Here is an 18794-nt window from a genome sequence, read left to right as displayed (position 1 = left end):
GACATAAAGCCAGAAGATAATCCCTGCAATGAACCTAGTGTGGTGTCGATTATCAATCAGCTAGACCACGCCATCAAACAGGGAACAACTGCGCCACCAAACCCAACCAAAGAAAAAGGGAAAGATGTTGTCGAAGATGAGGATGAAGACATGCTCGAAGATTTCGACGACAGTGATGGGGAAGACCTTAACATCATCTGCATAGTGTCTATCTTACCTGCAGAATTCGATAGAATCTCAGAGGTCACTGAAAGCGAGGAAGACTACTATGTCGAAGAAGAACCAGATGATAATCCTTTGTGTTATTACGTGATGCAGAGAGGATCTGTCGAGGATGAGAGAGCTATCTTCCAGAGGCCAACTGAGAAAATGAAGAGCCATTTGAAGCCGTTATTTGTTTGGGCCAAAGTCGAGGAGAAAGGAGTTGCCAAAGTCCTTGTCGACGGAGGAGCTGCAATCAACCTGATGCCTGGGTTCATGCTCAAGAAGTTGGGTAAAACTGAAGCAGATCTAATCCCCCATGATATGGTACTTTCTGATTATGAAGGAAAGACAGGTTCTTCCCTGGGGGCAATCATGCTGAACGTAACCGTAGGAACAGTGGCCCGCTCCACATTGTTCATTGTGGTCCCTTCAAAGGCTAATTACAATTTGCTGCTGGGAAGAGAATGGATTCATGGCGTGGGGGCAGTGCCTTCAACTTTACACCAACGTATATCCATTTGGAAGGCTGATGGAGTTGTCGAAAACGTACAAGCAGATCAAAGCTACTATTTAGCAGAGGCAGGCTACGTTGGTAAGAAGAATTTCGAGAAAAGTTTAGCCACAATTGCTCCTTTAGACACAGTGGCTAATCAATATTTCAACCCATACTCAGAGTACTCAGTGACATTGGATCCCATCCGGGGTCTAAACCTCAATGAAGCATGCAAACCTGACGCCATGAGTGGATGACACAGCGATGAAGAAAAAGATGCCACTAGTGAGTGGCAAACCAGTGGTAAAGATGATTAATTCGAGCATAGCTCGAATTTCGGCTTACGCAGCCGAAAACAAAATAAGGACGGCCTTAGAGGCCGAAAGAATGGCCAAAGAAATGGCTATTGACGAAGCTAATGTCTCAATCCTGCCGGTCGAATTGACACCTCAGGAGGAGGCAACAACGAATAAGGATAACACGTGTTTGGAAGAAGACGAGCAGAGTGTCGAAGAATTTGAAGACCTCCGCAATTTGAGGCTGGATTGCATCTATGACGATAGCCCATTGGGTTTCGAGAAGCCAGCGATCGACATTTCCAAGAAAATGGAAGCTCAGGACCCTTTGGAAGAAGTGGACTTGGGTGATGGCTCAGAGAAAAGGCCAGCATATATCAGTGCACTTATTGACCCAGAGTTAAAGGATGGGATGGTGAAACTGCTCAAAGAATTCAAAGACTGTTTCGCTTGGGATTATGATGAGATGCCACGACTTAGTCGAGAACTGGTGGAATTGCAGTTACCCATCAAAGAAGACAAGAAACCAGTCAAGCAATTACCTAGGAGGTTCCATCCTGATGTGTTGGTAAAAATCAAGGAAGAAATCGAAAGACTCCTCAAGTGCAAATTTATCAGAATAGCTCGATATGTGGATTGGTTAGCCAACGTGGTCCCAGTGATCAAGAAGAATGGAAAGATGAGGGTTTGTATCGACTTTCGTGATCTCAATGATGCCACTCCAAAAGATGAGTATCACATGCCTATTGCCGAGATGATGGTGGATTCCGCTGCTGGTCACGAATACTTAAGCTTGTTGGATGGTTATTCAGGATACAACCAAATCTTCATAGCAGAAGAAGATGTGTCGAAAACAGCTTTTCGATGTCCTGGTGCCTTAGGGACATACGAGTGGGTGGTCATGCCATTTGGATTGAAAAACGCTGGCGCGACCTACCAAAGGGTAATGAATACCATTTTTCATGATTTTATTGAAACTTTCATGCAGGTTTACATTGATGATATTGTGGTAAAGTCCCCATCAAGGGATGACCATTTATCCCATCTAAGGAAATCCTTTGAGAGGATGAGGAAATATGGCTTAAAGATGAACCCCCTTAAATGTGCCTTTGGTGTTATTGCAGGTGATTTTTTGGGTTTTGTGGTGCACAAAAGGGCATCGAGATCAACAAAAATAAAGCTAAAGCCATTCTCGACACAAGTCCACCAACCAGCAAGAAGCAACTACAATCGTTATTGGGAAAGATTAACTTCCTAAGGAGATTCATTACCAACCTTAGTGAAAAGACCAAGTCATTTTCCTCGCTTCTTCGACTAAAAAAGGAAGATGTGTTCCGCTGGGAAGCAGAGCACCAAAAGGCATTCGATGAACTCAAAAATAAATTGTCCAATCCACCTGTAATGGTGCCACCCACCAAGGGGAGGCCAATGAAGCTGTATATTTCCGCCACAGATGAAACCATTGGGAGTATGCTGGCTCAGGAAGATGAAGATGGCAACGAAAGAGCCATATTTTACTTGAGTAGGGTGTTAAATGGCGCAGAAACTCGATACACCATGATCGAGAAATTGTGTCTATGCCTGTACTTCTCTTGTGTAAAGTTGAAATATTATATAAAGTCAATCGATGTAATGGTTTTTCTCATTATGATATAATAAAGCACATGTTATCCAAACCAATCTTGCATAGTCGAATTGGTAAATGGGCTTTGGCCCTAACCGAATATTCATTAACTTATGCCCCATTAAAAGCAATTAAGGGGCAAGCGGTTGCTGATTTCTTAGCAGATCATACTGTGCCTAAAGAAATCGTAACTCACGTAGGCATACAGCCTTGGAAATTATATTTCGACGGTTCCAGCCATAAAAATGGAACTGGAATCGGGATGTTTATTATGTCCCCGCAAGGCGCCCCCACTAAGTTCCAATTTAGGATCGAGGGCAATTGCTCGAACAATGAAGTCGAGTATGAGGCACTGATATCAGGCCTCGAGGTCTTGCTAGCTCTGGGGGCAAAGAACGTTGTCATAAAAGGAGATTCTGAGTTGGTGGTAAAGCAGCTTACCAAAGAATACAAGTGCGTTAGCGAGCATCTAGCCAAATATTATGTAAAAGCAAATAATTTGTTGGCTAAATTCAACGAGGTTGGAATAGGTCATGTTCCTAGAATAGAGAACCAAGAAGCCAATGAATTGGCGCAAATTTCTTCTGGGTATATGGTAGATAAACTAAAGATGACAGAACTAATTAAGATCAAGGAAAAGCTGAGCCCATCAGACCTCGACATTATGTGTATTGATAATCTAACCTCCAACGATTGGAGAAAGCCAATTGTCGAGTACCTGCAGAACCCAGTAGGGTCAACTGATAGAAAAGTTAAGTACGGGCTGTAAGATCAAGTTTTGATCTAGTAGTACAACTCTATGTTTTGATGATTACAAGTTAACCTTTTGATATGAACAATTGTGGTACTCTAACGTGTTTTTCTGAGTGTGCTATTTGCAGGTTCTGACCTCAACTCAATCTCACACAAATCAGAAGCACTGTGTACAAAGAGTGACCCAAGCAACGCTTTCGCATTCACCATGTTCAGTATGAACAGTGGAAAAGCTTCAGAAGTTCTGAAGTTATACAAACTCTGATGTGGACTCAGTCACTAGAAGCTCTGAAGATCCAGAAGTTCTGATAACCAAGAAACACTGAAGGTTCAGATGTTCTGATGGTGTAGAAGACTCTGAGGATCCAGAAGCTGAATAGTGGAAACTCTGAAGTCCAGAAGCAAGAAACTCTGAAGGCCATGTTCTTCCCTCTGAGTTCAGAATCAGAAGATACAATGGTCAGAGGATCTGTGCTTTCCCTCTGACTCTGATCAACCGGCTTCACAAGTTCCAATATGAAGCATTCCCCTGATCAGAAGTCTCCTAGGTTTAAAGGTCGCGTCGCTATCCAAGTACAAAAGCTCTGTACCTTCCTGACGACCTACCTAACGTTCTCAGCCACAGCAGAAGCTGGATTTTCCAGAACTGCCCTCCAACGGTAGCATTTCCCATGCATCGCTCAACCCTAATCCTTGGAGTATATAAAGAGGCTGAAGACTGAAAGAAACGGCTAGAAGAAGAAGCATTCACATACGCAAGACATATTCGAAAATCTTCTAAGTTTTCTTTCATCTGAAATTCATTGAGTTTACTATTAGCTTTTTAGAAGCAAATCTCTTGTAAACAATTCTTTGATAAACAGTTTGTTTAGTTCCTTTAGGAGATCAAGGTTGATCGGATCCTAGAGAAGACTAAGAGAGTGAATCTTAGTGTGAGCTAAGTCAGTGTAATTGTTAGTCACTTGTAGGTTTCAAGTGCAGTTGTAACTTTTACCTGATTAGTGGATTGCCTTCATTCTAAGAAGGAAGAAATCACCTTAACGGGTGGACTGGAGTAGCTTGAGTGATTTATCAAGTGAACCAGGATAAAATCCTTGTGTGCTTTTCTATCTCTTATCTTTAGCACTTAAGTTCTCGAAAGATTTGTCAAAATCTTTAAGGTGGAAGTTTTATACTGAAAACGTTATTCAAACCCCCCCCTTTCTACCGTTTTTCATACCTTCAATTGGTATCAGAGCGCAAGTTCTGATTACCACACCTAACAGTGTTCAGTGATCCGGGCCGGTGTGAAAAACAATGGCTGCCACCACCAGTGAAACTCAAAGAGATGGTTACAATGCAAAGCCTCCTATGTTCGACGGTCAAAGGTTCGAATATTGGAAAGATAGACTGGAAAGTTTCTTTCTGGGTTTCGATGCAGATCTCTGGGATATTATCGTGGATGGCTACGAGCGTCCAGTTGATGCAGATGGCAAGAAGATCCCAAGGTCAGAGATGACTGCAGATCAAAAGAAGCTGTACTCACAACATCACAAAGCAAGAGCAATTCTTCTAAGTGCTATTTCCTATGAAGAGTACCAGAAGATTACAGATCGTGAGTTTGCAAAAGGCATTTTCGAATCTCTGAAGATGTCTCATGAAGGAAACAAGAAAGTCAAAGAATCAAAGGCATTGTCTTTGATCCAAAAGTATGAATCCTTCATCATGGAGCCAAATGAGTCCATTGAAGAAATGTTCTCCAGATTTCAGTTGCTTGTAGCTGGCATACGACCTCTCAACAAGAGCTACACAACAAAAGATCATGTCATAAGGGTCATCAGGTGTCTTCCTGAAAGTTGGATGCCTTTGGTGACTTCAATAGAGCTCACGAGAGACGTTGAGAATATGAGTTTAGAAGAACTCATCAGCATTTTGAAATGCCATGAGCTGAAGCACTCAGAGATGCAAGATCTGAGGAAAAAGTCCATAGCCTTGAAATCCAAATCTGAAAAGGCTAAGGTGGAGAAGTCAAAAGCTCTTCAAGCTGAAGAAGAGGAATCTGAAGAAGCATCAGAAGATTCTGATGAAGATGAGCTGACTCTGATCTCCAAAGACTCAACCGCATCTGGAAGCACAGGCAGAGCAAGTTCAAAGGCTCTGGAAAGGCAAAAGGAAAGTATGAGTCCTCAGGCCAGAAGAAGTCTTCAATCAAGGAAGTCACATGTTTTGAGTGCAAAGAATCTGAGCACTACAAAAGTGATTGTCCAAAGTTGAAGAAGGACAAGAAGCCAAAGAAGCACTTCAAGACGAAGAAGAGTCTGATGGTGACATTTGATGAATCAGAGTCAGAGGATGTTGACTCTGATGGTGAAGTCCAAGGACTCATGGCTATTGTCAAAGACAAGGAAGCAGAGTCAAAGGAAGCTGTTGACTCTGACTCAGAATCAGAAGGAGATCCTAACTCAGACGATGAAAATGAGGTATTCGCTTCTTTCTCTACCTCTGAACTGAAACATGCATTGTCTGATATTATGGATAAGTATAACTCCTTATTGTCTAAGCATAAGAAGCTGAAAAAGAACTTATCTGCTGTTTCCAAAACTCCTTCTGAACATGAGAAAATTATTTCTGATTTGAAAAATGATAATCATGCCTTGATCAATTCTAACTCTGTGCTTAAGAACCAAATTGCTAAGTTAGAAGAAATTGTTGCATGTGATGCCTCTGATTGTAGAAATGAATCTAAGTATGAAAAGTCTTTTCAAAGATTCCTAGCTAAAAGCGTGGATAGAAGCTTAATGGCTTCAATGATCTATGGCGTAAGCAGAAATGGAATGCATGACATTGGCTATTCTAAACCAATTAGAAATGAGCCCTCTGTGTCTAAAGCTAAATCCTTGTATGAATGCTTTGTTCCCTCTGGTACCATATTGCCTGATCCTGTACCTGCTAAAGTTGCTAAAAACCCTCTTAAAAAAAGATCTTTCTCTATGACTAAATATCATGCAAATATTCCTTTAAAATATCATGTTGAGACACCCAAGGTGATCAGAACCTCTGGGGTAACTAACAAGAGAGGACCCAGAAAGTGGATACCTAAGGACAAGATTATCTATGTTGCAGATATCCTTGATAGCTCCACTGAAACACCAATCATGGTATCTGGACAGTGGATGCTCGCGTCACATGACGGGAGAAAGGCGTATGTTCCGAGAGCTGAAACTTAAGCCTGGAGGCGAAGTTGGCTTTGGAGGAAATGAAAAGGGTAAAATTGTTGGTACTGGTACTATTTGTGTAGATAGTAGTCCATGCATTGATAATGTGTTATTGGTAGACGACTTAACACATAACTTATTGTCTATAAGTCAATTAGCTGACAAGGGTTATGATGTTATATTCAATCAAAAGTCCTGCCGGGCTGTAAGTCAGATCGATGGCTCTGTTTTGTTTAACAGCAAGAGGAAGAACAACATTTATAAGATCAGATTATCTGAGTTGGAGGCTCAGAATGTGAAGTGCCTTCTGTCTGTTAATGAAGAGCAGTGGGTATGGCATAGACGGTTAGGGCATGCCAGTATGAGAAAGATTTCTCAGCTGAGCAAGCTAAACCTTGTCAGGGGCTTACCCAATCTGAAGTTCGCTTCAGACGCTCTTTGTGAAGCATGTCAGAAAGGCAAATTCACAAAAGTCCCTTTCAAGGCAAAGAATGTTGTCTCAACCTCAAGGCCGTTGGAACTTCTGCATATCGACCTTTTTGGACCAGTGAAAACTGAGTCTATAGGTGGCAAGAGATATGGGATGGTTATCGTTGATGACTATAGCCGCTGGACATGGGTAAAGTTTCTAACCCGCAAGGATGAGTCTCATGCTGTGTTCTTTACCTTCATTGCTCAAGTGCAAAACGAGAAGGCTTGTAGGATTGTGCGTGTCAGAAGTGACCATGGTGGAGAGTTTGAGAATGACAAGTTTGAGAGTCTGTTTGATTCCTATGGAATTGCACATGATTTCTCTTGTCCCAGAACTCCTCAACAAAATGGTGTTGTTGAGAGGAAGAACAGAACTCTTCAGGAGATGGCTAGAACCATGCTCCAAGAAACTGGCATGGCTAAGCACTTTTGGGCAGAGGCAGTAAATACAGCATGTTACATTCAGAACAGAATCTCTGTGAGACCAATTCTGAATAAGACTCCTTATGAATTGTGGAAGAACATAAAACCCAACATTTCTTATTTTCATCCTTTTGGCTGTGTTTGTTATGTTCTCAATACTAAGGATAGATTGCATAAATTTGATGCTAAGTCTTCTAAGTGTCTATTACTCGGTTACTCTGAGAGATCTAAAGGCTTTAGATTTTATAATACTGATGCTAAGACTATTGAAGAATCTATTCATGTTAGATTTGACGATAAGCTTGACTCTGACCAGTCAAAGCTAGTTGAAAAGTTTGCAGATTTAAGCATTAATGTTTCTGACAAAGGCAAAGCTCCAGAGGAAGATGAGCCAGAGGAAGATGAACCAGAGGAAGAAGCTGGTCCCTCTAACTCACAAACTCTGAAGAAGAGCAAAATCACTGCAGCTCACCCTAAGGAATTGATTCTGGGCAACAAAGACGAACCAGTCAGAACCAGATCTGCCTTCAGACCCTCTGAAGAGACCTTGCTCAGTCTGAAAGGATTGGTGTCCTTAATTGAACCCAAGTCCATAGATGAAGCTCTTCAGGACAAGGATTGGATTCTGGCCATGGAAGAAGAACTGAATCAATTTTCCAAGAACGATGTTTGGAGCTTAGTGAAGAAGCCTGAGAGTGTCCATGTTATTGGAACGAAGTGGGTATTCAGAAACAAGCTGAATGAGAAAGGAGATGTAGTCAGAAACAAGGCAAGGCTAGTTGCTCAAGGCTACAGCCAGCAGGAAGGAATAGACTACACCGAAACATTTGCTCCAGTAGCAAGACTGGCGGCAATCAGACTGTTGATCTCTTTCTCAGTAAATCACAACATAGTTCTACATCAGATGGACGTAAAGAGTGCCTTCCTAAATGGTTATATCTCAGAGGAAGTCTATGTTCATCAACCCCCAGGTTTTGAAGATGAGAAGAAACCAGACCATGTGTTCAAATTGAAGAAATCACTCTACGGTCTGAAGCAAGCTCCCAGAGCATGGTATGAGAGACTTAACTCATTCCTTCTGGAGAATGAGTTTGTAAGGGGTAAAGTAGATACAACTCTTTTTTGCAAGACCTATAAAGATGATATCTTAATTGTGCAAATTTATGTTGATGATATTATATTTGGTTCTGCTAATCAATCTCTATGCAAAGAATTTTCTGAGATGATGCAGGCTGAATTTGAGATGAGTATGATGGGAGAATTAAAGTACTTTCTGGGAATACAAGTTGATCAAACACCAGAAGGAACATATATCCATCAGAGCAAGTACACTAAAGAACTTCTGAAGAAGTTCAATATGCTGGAATCTACAGTGGCCAAGACTCCAATGCATCCTACATGCATTATGGAGAAAGAAGATAAAAGTGGTAAAGTATGTCAGAAGCTCTATCGTGGCATGATAGGTTCACTTCTATACATAACTGCATCTAGGCCAGACATATTATTTAGTGTTCACTTATGTGCTCGATTCCAATCAGATCCAAGGGAAACCCACTTAACTGCTGTTAAGAGGATCCTAAGGTATCTGAAAGGCACCACTAACCTTGGCTTGATGTATAAGAAAACATCAGAGTATAAGCTTTCAGGTTACTGTGATGCTGATTATGCTGGAGATAGAACAGAGAGAAAAAGTACTTCTGGAAATTGTCAATTTCTGGGAAGCAATCTAGTCTCATGGGCAAGCAAGAGGCAATCAACCATTGCACTATCAACTGCAGAGGCAGAATATATCTCAGCAGCAATATGCAGCACTCAGATGCTCTGGATGAAACATCAGCTGGAGGATTATCAGATCCTTGAGAGCAATATCCCAATCTATTGTGATAACACTGCTGCAATCTCATTGAGTAAGAATCCTATCCTGCATTCAAGGGCAAAGCACATTGAGGTAAAGTATCACTCTATTAGAGATTATGTACAGAAGGGCGTACTTCTTCTGAAGTTTGTTGATACTGACCATCAATGGGCAGATATCTTTACAAAGCCCTTAGCAGAGGATAGATTTAATTTTATTCTGAAAAATCTAAACATGGACTTTTGTCCAGAGTGAAGATGGATCAGAACCTCTGACTATGATACTTCTTGATCAGAAGATGTCTAGTCCAGAAGGTAACTCAATCAGAGTGTGTGTACCCACTGGTACTGACTCTGAAGCTGAGACAACAACACGTGTGTCAGTATTTCTGATGCATAGTTCCTTGTGCCCGTGTGACAGTCTGTTATGGTTGCGTGTAGATATGCTTCTCTCCTGTGTGTGATTGTGTATTTACTGTTACTATCTATCTTTAATTTTCAACCGTTGATCTTAAAGTGCTTTTTGAATCAACAACGGTTATTTGATAAAACCCACTATACACACACGATCTAGTTCACTTCCGGTTTTCACTCTCGCTCTCTCTGCCTTTTTCAAAACCGCTTATTCTCGATTTCTCTCTCGATCTCTCTTCATCTTCCAACCTTCATCTTCTACCTCAAACCTTCAACCACTTCAAAAATGGTGAGACAAACCAGAAGAGCTACTGCAGATGCACCCCAGTTCCCTCACATGGTAGTTGGTCTAGCAACGGGTCAAAGGGGCCCTGAGAATCCGACACAAGATCAAGGTCAGGCTCAAGAGCAGATTGTTCCAATTGCAGAACGGGGCTGTGCCGTTCACTGCGTATATCCTCCTGAGGAACTCCAAGTCCTGGCAGAATGGAGATTCAACCTCGACAACCTGGCTACAAATGGGTATGATCTTCGTCCTGAAGTCCAAGCTCAAGGTTGGGGAAATTACTTCAACAGACTTCGAGGACCGGTGTATGAGAAACTGGTAAAGGAATTCTGGAAGCACGCCGACTGCGATGATACTCAGGTGGTATCTCACATTCTTGGAAGAAAGATCATCATCACTGAGAAGTCATTCGTGAATCTGCTGGGTGCAGACACTGCTTATGGGTATCGTTTCCAACTCACGGAATCGAAGCTGAAACCCAGCACCAAGGATACAATCAACCAGGCCCTGTACACCACTTACAAACCGGGCAAGACGAGTTACAGGTGATGGACCTTCACCCCAAACTCAGGATCTGGCACAAGATCCTGCTCCACTGCATAAACCAGAGACCGAAGGGCAGTTCTCCAGACTACATCAACTTCAACCAGAAGGTGATGTTGTTCTTCATCCAAGACCAGAAGAAGATCTGCCTTCCCTACTTCCTGTTCTCCTACTTGAAGGAATGCATCCGGAAGTCTCGCACCACTGCATCCATCAAGTCAGCCATCAAATATATCCCCTTTGGGAGACTGCTCTCAGACTTTCTCATTGAAAGCAACCTGGTGCAAGATCTGGTCAATGCTGGATGTGTAGAGGATCTGAGCACCATTGTCAGTGATGTCTTCACTGCAAATTCTCTGAAGAAGATGGGTTTGGTCCAGAAGAAGATTGTTCCTGCTCATGAAGACACATCTTCTGAGATCAGAAGCAGAAGGATGCCTCTCACGGACTACCCTCTGTGGACAAAGGCAGACAATCCTGACGCCATCAGGTGCTATGTTGAAGACCTCAGGGCTCAAGGATTCGAAATTGATCTTGATGATTTCGTCAGCAGACTACCGCCAGCTCCAGAGTTTCCTTCTCCTCCCAAGAAGAAAGCTCAGAGGAAGATGGTTCTGGAAGAATCCTCTGAGGAATCAGATGTCCCTCTGATCAAAACGAAGAAGAGAAAGCCTGATGATGGTGATGATAGTGACAATGAGGATGGTCCTCCTAAGAAGAAGAAGAAGAAGCAGGTCAGAATCGTGGTGAAGCCTACTCGGGTGGAACCAGCTGCTGAAGTGGTCAGAAGGACTGAACCTCCTGCCAGAGTGACTAGATCATCAGCACATTCAAGTAAGCCTGCACTTGCTTCTGATGATGATTTGAATTTATTTGATGCACTCCCTATATCTGCCATGCTCAAACACTCCTCAAATCCCCTCACTCCTATCCCCGAATCCCAACCAGCCGCACAAACCACCTCTCCACCACTTTCCCCAAGATCTTCTTTCTTTCAACCTTCCTCTACTGAAACACCTCTCTGGAATTTGCTTCAGAACCAACCCTCTAGGTCAGAAGAACCAACCTCTCTCATTACCATCCCGTACGACCCATTATCTTCTGAACCCATCCTCCATGAACAACCAGAGCCCAACCAAACAGAACCACAACCCAGAACGTCTGATCACTCTGTTCCCAGAGCATCAGCACGTCCTGCTGCCAGAACCACAGATACAGACTCTTCCACAGCCTATACACCTGTATCCTTCCCAACCCATGTTGCTGATTCTTCTCCCTCCAATAACTCTGAATCCATTAGAAAATTCATGGAGGTCAGAAAAGAAAAGGTGTCTACCTTAGAGGAATATTACCTCACTTGTCCAAGCCCTAGGAGATATCCTGGCCCTAGACCTGAACGTCTAGTTGACCCAGATGAACCTATCTTGGCCAATCCCTTACAAGAGGCAGACCCTTTGGCTCAACAAGCTCACCCTGTCCCTGACCAACAAGAGCCTATTCAACCAGAACCTGAACCCGAACATTCAGTGTCTAACCAATCCTCGGTTAGATCACCCCATCCTCTGGTTGAAACTTCAGACCCTCACCTTGGAACCTCTGAACCCAATACTCAAATGATTAACATTGGTTCTCCACAAGGTGCCTCTGAAGCTCATAGCAGCAATCACCCAGCCTCTCCTGAAACCAACCTCTCCATAATTCCTTACACTCACCTCCAACCCACATCTCTCTCTGAGTGCATCAATATTTTCTATCATGAAGCCTCTTTGAGGCTCCGCAATGTGCACGGTCAGACTGACCTCAGTGAGAATGTTGAACGTGTGGCTGATGAGTGGAACAATCTGGGTACTTGGCTAGTGGCTCAAGTTCTAATTATGATGCAGCTCCTGCATGCAGAGGGAAGTCAGAGCATTGAGGCTGCAAAGCAAAGGTTTGCTCGAAGGGTGGCTCTTCATGAACAAGAACAGAGGAATAAGCTTCTTGAAGCTATTGAAGAAGCCAAGAGAAAGAAAGCTCAGGCAGAAGAAGCTGCACGTCAAGCAGCAGCTCAAGCTGAACAAGCCAGACTAGAGGCAGAGCGACTTGAAGCTGAGGCTGAAGCTCTTAGATGCCAAGCACTTGCACCAGTTGTGTTTACTCCTGCTGCTTCTGCTTCCATTCCAGATCCTCAAGCTGCTCAGCATGTTCCTTCCAGTTCTACTCAGTCAAGCTCGTCCAGACTCGACATCATGGAACAGCGTCTTGACATTCATGAATCCATGCTGATTGAGATGAAGCACATGATGATGGAACTTCTGCGACGAACTGACAAACCTTAGTTTTAGGATCTCTTCATTTTTCTTTCTTTTTCTTTAACGTTGTTATATTTAAACTCTGTTTCTTTTTATTTATTTATTCTACTTTATTCGTTTGTGATTCTATATGCATATCTATATATATTTATGTCACATATGTTTGCAAAAATCCTTTTATTCATAATATTTTTATGTTTACATCATACATTCCTTCCCTAAAAGTCTAGAATGGAGGATCTCTCCTCATTCTTCTGCACTCCTGGCGCTGCTCTGACCTATTCTTCTCCAGACGCTCCAGTACATGCTGGATGTTGCTGAGCCTGTCCTTTAGCTCATCCCTCTCCAGAATCTCTTCTGCAGTCTTGAGCTTCTCTTCCAAACTTTCTTTTTCTTCCAGCAGCTTGAGTTCAAGCCGGCTGAGTTCTTGCACCTCCTCAACGAAGGCAAGAAATTCCTTCAGGTCTCTCTCCAACTCTGGACGCAGGTCCTTTTCCAGCAGTGTCCGTGTCAGCTCCGCGATGGTCGTTGTACCCTCTGGATGCCTGATGTTCAGGAACAAGTCCTCCTCAAAGGCCTTCTTCCTCAGCTCTTCTAGTGCTACGATGTATGATGCCATTTTTTTTCTCCTTACTGAAAATTGTTCGAGGTGTGAAGCTTACCTTCTCTCCAACGCTTTATATAGGCTTCACTTTCTCTCTAAAAGTTAATGCTCCTACAGTTTCTCGAGGTTAAGTTCTTGGTAACTGACCCTTCTCTTTACTCCCTTGACCGGTGGTAAACGTTCTTCTCTTGCATTAACTCTTCTATTTATTTCGCCTAACTCTGATTATTGCATCGTTTTCTTTTTCTTTAAACTTAGACCTTCTCTAAGGGGGAGTACCTTGTACTTCAAGCTAAGTTTTTCACACCCCAAGCTTTTTGCTTATGACAAAAAGGGGGAGTAAACCCAGTTTTTGATGTGTAAGATGTGTTAGTGTGATTTATTTTTCTTTTGGAGAATTTAATAGTTCCACCTTCATGACCATAGATGTGTCACTGGGCAAATACAAGGAATACATTTCACTTCTTCTGAAGTGATTCTAAGTTGACTCTGATACCCAAGACTCTGATACCTTGTCCGTGACTCTGATTACTTATGCGCTCTGATTATTCGTTTTTCATCTATGTCATAAGTTTTTCACTCTGAACTCTTATATTATTTAGCTCAGAATCTAGACTTTACTAACGTTTTCATCAAGTATTAGATTCAGGGGAGCTAAGCTCAGAATCAAGCACTGACTTGAATTCAGAATGAGCAAGATAAACTATTCACATCAGGATAAGTCTTATTCTATATCTCTAAACTCTGAGTGAATTCAGTTTAATGTTTAAGAATTGTTCATCAAAAATCTTAGTTTTGTCATCATCAAAAAGGGGGAGATTGTAAGATCAAGTTTTGATCTAGTAGTACAACTCTATGTTTTGATGATTACAAGTTAACCTTTTGATATGAACAATTGTGGTACTCTAACGTGTTTTTCTGAGTGTGCTATTTGCAGGTTCTGACCTCAACTCAATCTCACACAAATCAGAAGCACTGTGTATAAAGAGTGACCCAAGCAACGCTTTCGCATTCACCATGTTCAGTATGAACGGTGGAAAAACTTCAGAAGTTCTGAAGTTATATAAACTCTGATGTGGACTCAGTCACTAGAAGCTCTGAAGATCCAGAAGTTCTGATAACCAAGAAACACTGAAGGTTCAGATGTTCTGATGGTGTAGAAGACTCTGAGGATCCAGAAGCTGAATAGTGGAAACTCTGAAGTCCAGAAGCAAGAAACTCTGAAGGCCATGTTCTTCCCTCTGAGTTCAGAATCAGAAGATACAATGGTCAGAGGATCTGTGCTTTCCCTCTGACTCTGATCAACCGGCTTCACAAGTTCCAATATGAAGCATTCCCCTGATCAGAAGTCTCCTAGGTTTAAAGGTCGCGTCGCTATCCAAGTACAAAAGCTCTGTACCTTCATGACGACCTACCTAACGTTCTCAGCCACAGCAGAAGCTGGATTTTCCAGAACTGCCCTCCAACGGTAGCATTTCCCATGCATCGCTCAACCCTAATCCTTGGAGTATATAAAGAGGCTGAAGACTGAAAGAAACGGCTAGAAGAAGAAGCATTCACATACGCAAGACATATTCGAAAATCTTCTAAGTTTTCTTTCATCTGAAATTCATTGAGTTTACTATTAGCTTTTTAGAAGCAAATCTCTTGTAAACAATTCTTTGATAAACAGTTTGTTTAGTTCCTTTAGGAGATCAAGGTTGATCGGATCCTAGAGAAGACTAAGAGAGTGAATCTTAGTGTGAGCTAAGTCAGTGTAATTGTTAGTCACTTGTAGGTTTCAAGTGCAGTTGTAACTCTTACCTGATTAGTGGATTGCCTTCATTCTAAGAAGGAAGAAATCACCTTAATGGGTGGACTGGAGTAGCTTGAGTGATTTATCAAGTGAACCAGGATAAAATCCTTGTGTGCTTTTCTATCTCTTATCTTTAGCACTTAAGTTCTCGAAAGATTTGTCAAAATCTTTAAGGTGGAAGTTTTATACTGAAAACGTTATTCCAACCCCCCTTTTCTACCGTTTTTCATACCTTCACGGGCTCTAAGTTACACCATTTTAGGCAACGAGTTGTTTAAAAAGAACATCGACGGCACATTGTTGAAATGCTTAAGCGAGGACGACGCATTTATAGCAGTATCAGCTGCTCACGATGGCCTGTGTGGTGCTCACCAAGCAGGGGCCAAAATGAAATGGATTCTATTTAGGCAAGGTTTGTATTGGCCAACTATCATGAAAGATTGCATTGAGTACGCAAAAGGTTGTCAAGATTGCCAAAAACACTCAGGAATCCAGCACGTGCCAGCTAGCGAATTGCACTCTATTATCAAGCCATGGCCTTTTAGGGGATGGGCAATAGACCTAATTGGCGAAATTCACCCAGCCTCATCAAGGCAACACAAATATATCATTGTGGCAGTCGATTATTTCACTAAATGGGTCGAAGCCATTCCACTACAGAACGTAACACAGGAAACGGTAATCGAGTTTATACAAAACCATATCGTGTATCGATTTGGATTACCAGAGTCAATTACAACGGACCAAGGCACAGTGTTTGTGGGACGCAAAGTGGCAGCTTTTGCAGAATCCTGGGGGATCAAACTCTTAACCTCGACCCCTTACTACGCTCAGGCAAACGGTCAAGTAGAGGCGGCTAATAAAATTCTAATAAGCTTAATCAAAAAGCACGTGGGTCGAAAACCAAAAAGTTGGCATGAATCTTTAAGCCAAGTCTTGTGGGCTTACAGGAATTCTCCAAGAGAAGCGACCGGAACAACGCCGTTTCGACTGGCCTATGGCCAAGAAGCCGTGCTACCCGCAGAAGTATATTTGCAATCGTGTCGAATTCAAAGACAAGAAGAAATCCCAAGCGAAGTTTACTGGAATATGATGCTAGATGAAATGGTCAACCTCGACGAAGAAAGGCTCTTGGCACTAGACGTCTTAACAAGGCAAAAGGATCGCATAGCTAAAGCATACAATAAAAAGGTTAAAGATGGATCTTTTATTACAGGGGATTATGTGTGGAAAGTTATTCTTCCAATGGATAAAAAGGATAGAACTTATGGGAAATGGACCCCCAATTGGGAAGGGCCATTCGCAGTCGAGAAAACGTTACCCAATAATGCTTACGTGATTAAGGAATTGGGCAATCAGCGTCAATGTGTTACGATAAATGGCAAGTATTTAAAAGCATATAAGCCAATGTTGCACGAACTTAAACGCGAATGAGACATGAACGTTAAGATTGCTAAATTATATTCATTGATCGAAAAACATTACAGGTATGGCAAAGTACAAATAAAGCTAGAAGCCTAAAAGGGAAAAATGGCTATGTATCCGTCATATCTAGCTTGCATGGGTGCTATTCGATCCACCAGCGCCACCATTTGGTCCTTAAGCCGAGCCTTCTTTTGACGAGCAACCAGGTCTTCAAGGGAGGCTGTAGATATCTCGACGGCTAATCGAACGAGACCTTCGGGATCTTGTTGATCCAAAGAGGCTTGGAGAAAATCGAATTTCTCCCTCCACTCATCGATTTGGTGTTCTTGAAAGAACACCATTACTAAAAGCTCCCGGAACTCTTCGAATAGAGGCTTGGCTTCCAAGAGGAGCCCTTGGAACTCCTGAAGAGGAAATCTAACGCGCGCGATGATTGGCCTATGAAGCAGTTGATCAATGAGCCCTAGAAGCTCATCAAGGCCAGCAGAGGAGTCATACAGATTCTGGAAAAGGTTCTCCTGGAAAGCCAAGTCCCTGATACGACGAAGAATAAGTCTGCTATCCATGGTGAAGGGTGAAAGGTTCTTAGATTGCAGGAAGAAGATGAAAATGGAAGGAAAAAGAGTTGCTGGTGGAAGACGAGTAAAAAACGGCACCATTTATAATGGGGAAGTAACAAACAGACGCATTAATGCAAGCATGCAGTTACCAAAGCGTCAGCCAAACACGGCAAGCCACGTCAACCACCACCACAAGTGGAGGAAGTCCTTAAGTCGTTGAACAGAACGTGATAAAAAGCGTTATAAATTATCGTGGTTTTCAAGGAAACTTGGGAGTTGAAAGGTTAGTTTGAGCGCCAAGTTAAATGGTGTGAAACTCAGCAATACAATGCAGGAAGTAATGTAACGAAAACTGAATCGACAATAAAATGCAAATCGAGAAATAAAGCATGTCGAGCATTGCCAATACAAATTCATTCATTAATCAGAAATCGGACAGAGTTACAGGAATGATTGTTACAAAGTTGGCAACAAAGGCCATAATAGATCCATGGCCATTACAATAAAACAACAATTATGAAGCCTAAATTCTCGACTTGAAGGCTTCAAGCTGAACCCCAGCAGCAGCAATCCTAGAATCCAAGCTTTTCTTTACGCGCCGCTCCGCTGCAACCTCTTTAGAAAGTTGAGCTGTCGATAACATCACATTTGTACACTCAGCAGCAAGAGTATTCAGCCGGGAATTCACAGCTGGGCCTTCATCAATCAACATTGCCTTCTGTTTCTCTAGCCTTGCCACCTCCCTTTGAAGCTCGTCCAGTCGAGCATCGACGCTTGACAACTCATCTGCTATAAGAGCTTTTCTTGCAGTCAGCTTCAGAATTTCATCCTTTGAAGGCAGGAGTCCATTGGTGTTGGAAGTCACTTGTGCCTGCTTGGTCTCAATGAGTTGCTCCACCGCAATAGCCTTGTCAAGTGTGGCCAAGATATCGACCACGAGAGTTTGAAGCTCGACGAGAGCATCTGCTCGAATTTGGTCAAGTCGTTGGCTCAGTAGGAAGGCAAGCAGCTCTTTAACCTCCTGGCCTGATCGAGGGTTAGCTCGAACCCCGCTGATGAAGCCCGCATTGAAAACCAACCCTTTTAACTTTACAAAAGCTTCTTCAATCTGGCTATCGTCGGCTACCCCACCAGACTGAGCAGTCTCAGTAGTTTCAGCTTGGCGTGGTGGAGACTCGAGATCTAGAGTACCATCGAAGAAGCTCTGAAAGATGGAAAGAGGGTCCTCGACTAAAAGAGCACTGAGCCTCTCGCCAGAAGTATGGGAAGAGGCAGCCGTCTTAGAAGAAGCTGAGCCTCCCTTAGCATGAGGAGAAGGCAAAGCGACCCTGGCACCTTGTTGAGGTTGCTGAGGAGAAGGTTGAGGCTGTTGAGGAGAAGTTTGAAGCTGTCGAGAAGAAGGTTCAGAATGAGTCGAGACCAGAACATCAGCCTTGGGAGGGGGCATCACTCCAATCACTTGATCAGGCTGAATGATTGGAGGCTCTTGACCTTCACTACCCTGCACCTCATCATGTGGTGCATTTTCTTCGCGAGCAGGGGAAGGCAGGTTCTGCATATCCTG

This window comes from Lotus japonicus, chromosome 3 (assembly GCF_012489685.1).
Source record: "Lotus japonicus ecotype B-129 chromosome 3, LjGifu_v1.2".
Lineage (NCBI taxonomy): Eukaryota > Viridiplantae > Streptophyta > Magnoliopsida > Fabales > Fabaceae > Lotus > Lotus japonicus.
Note: the sequence above shows the minus strand (reverse complement) of the source record.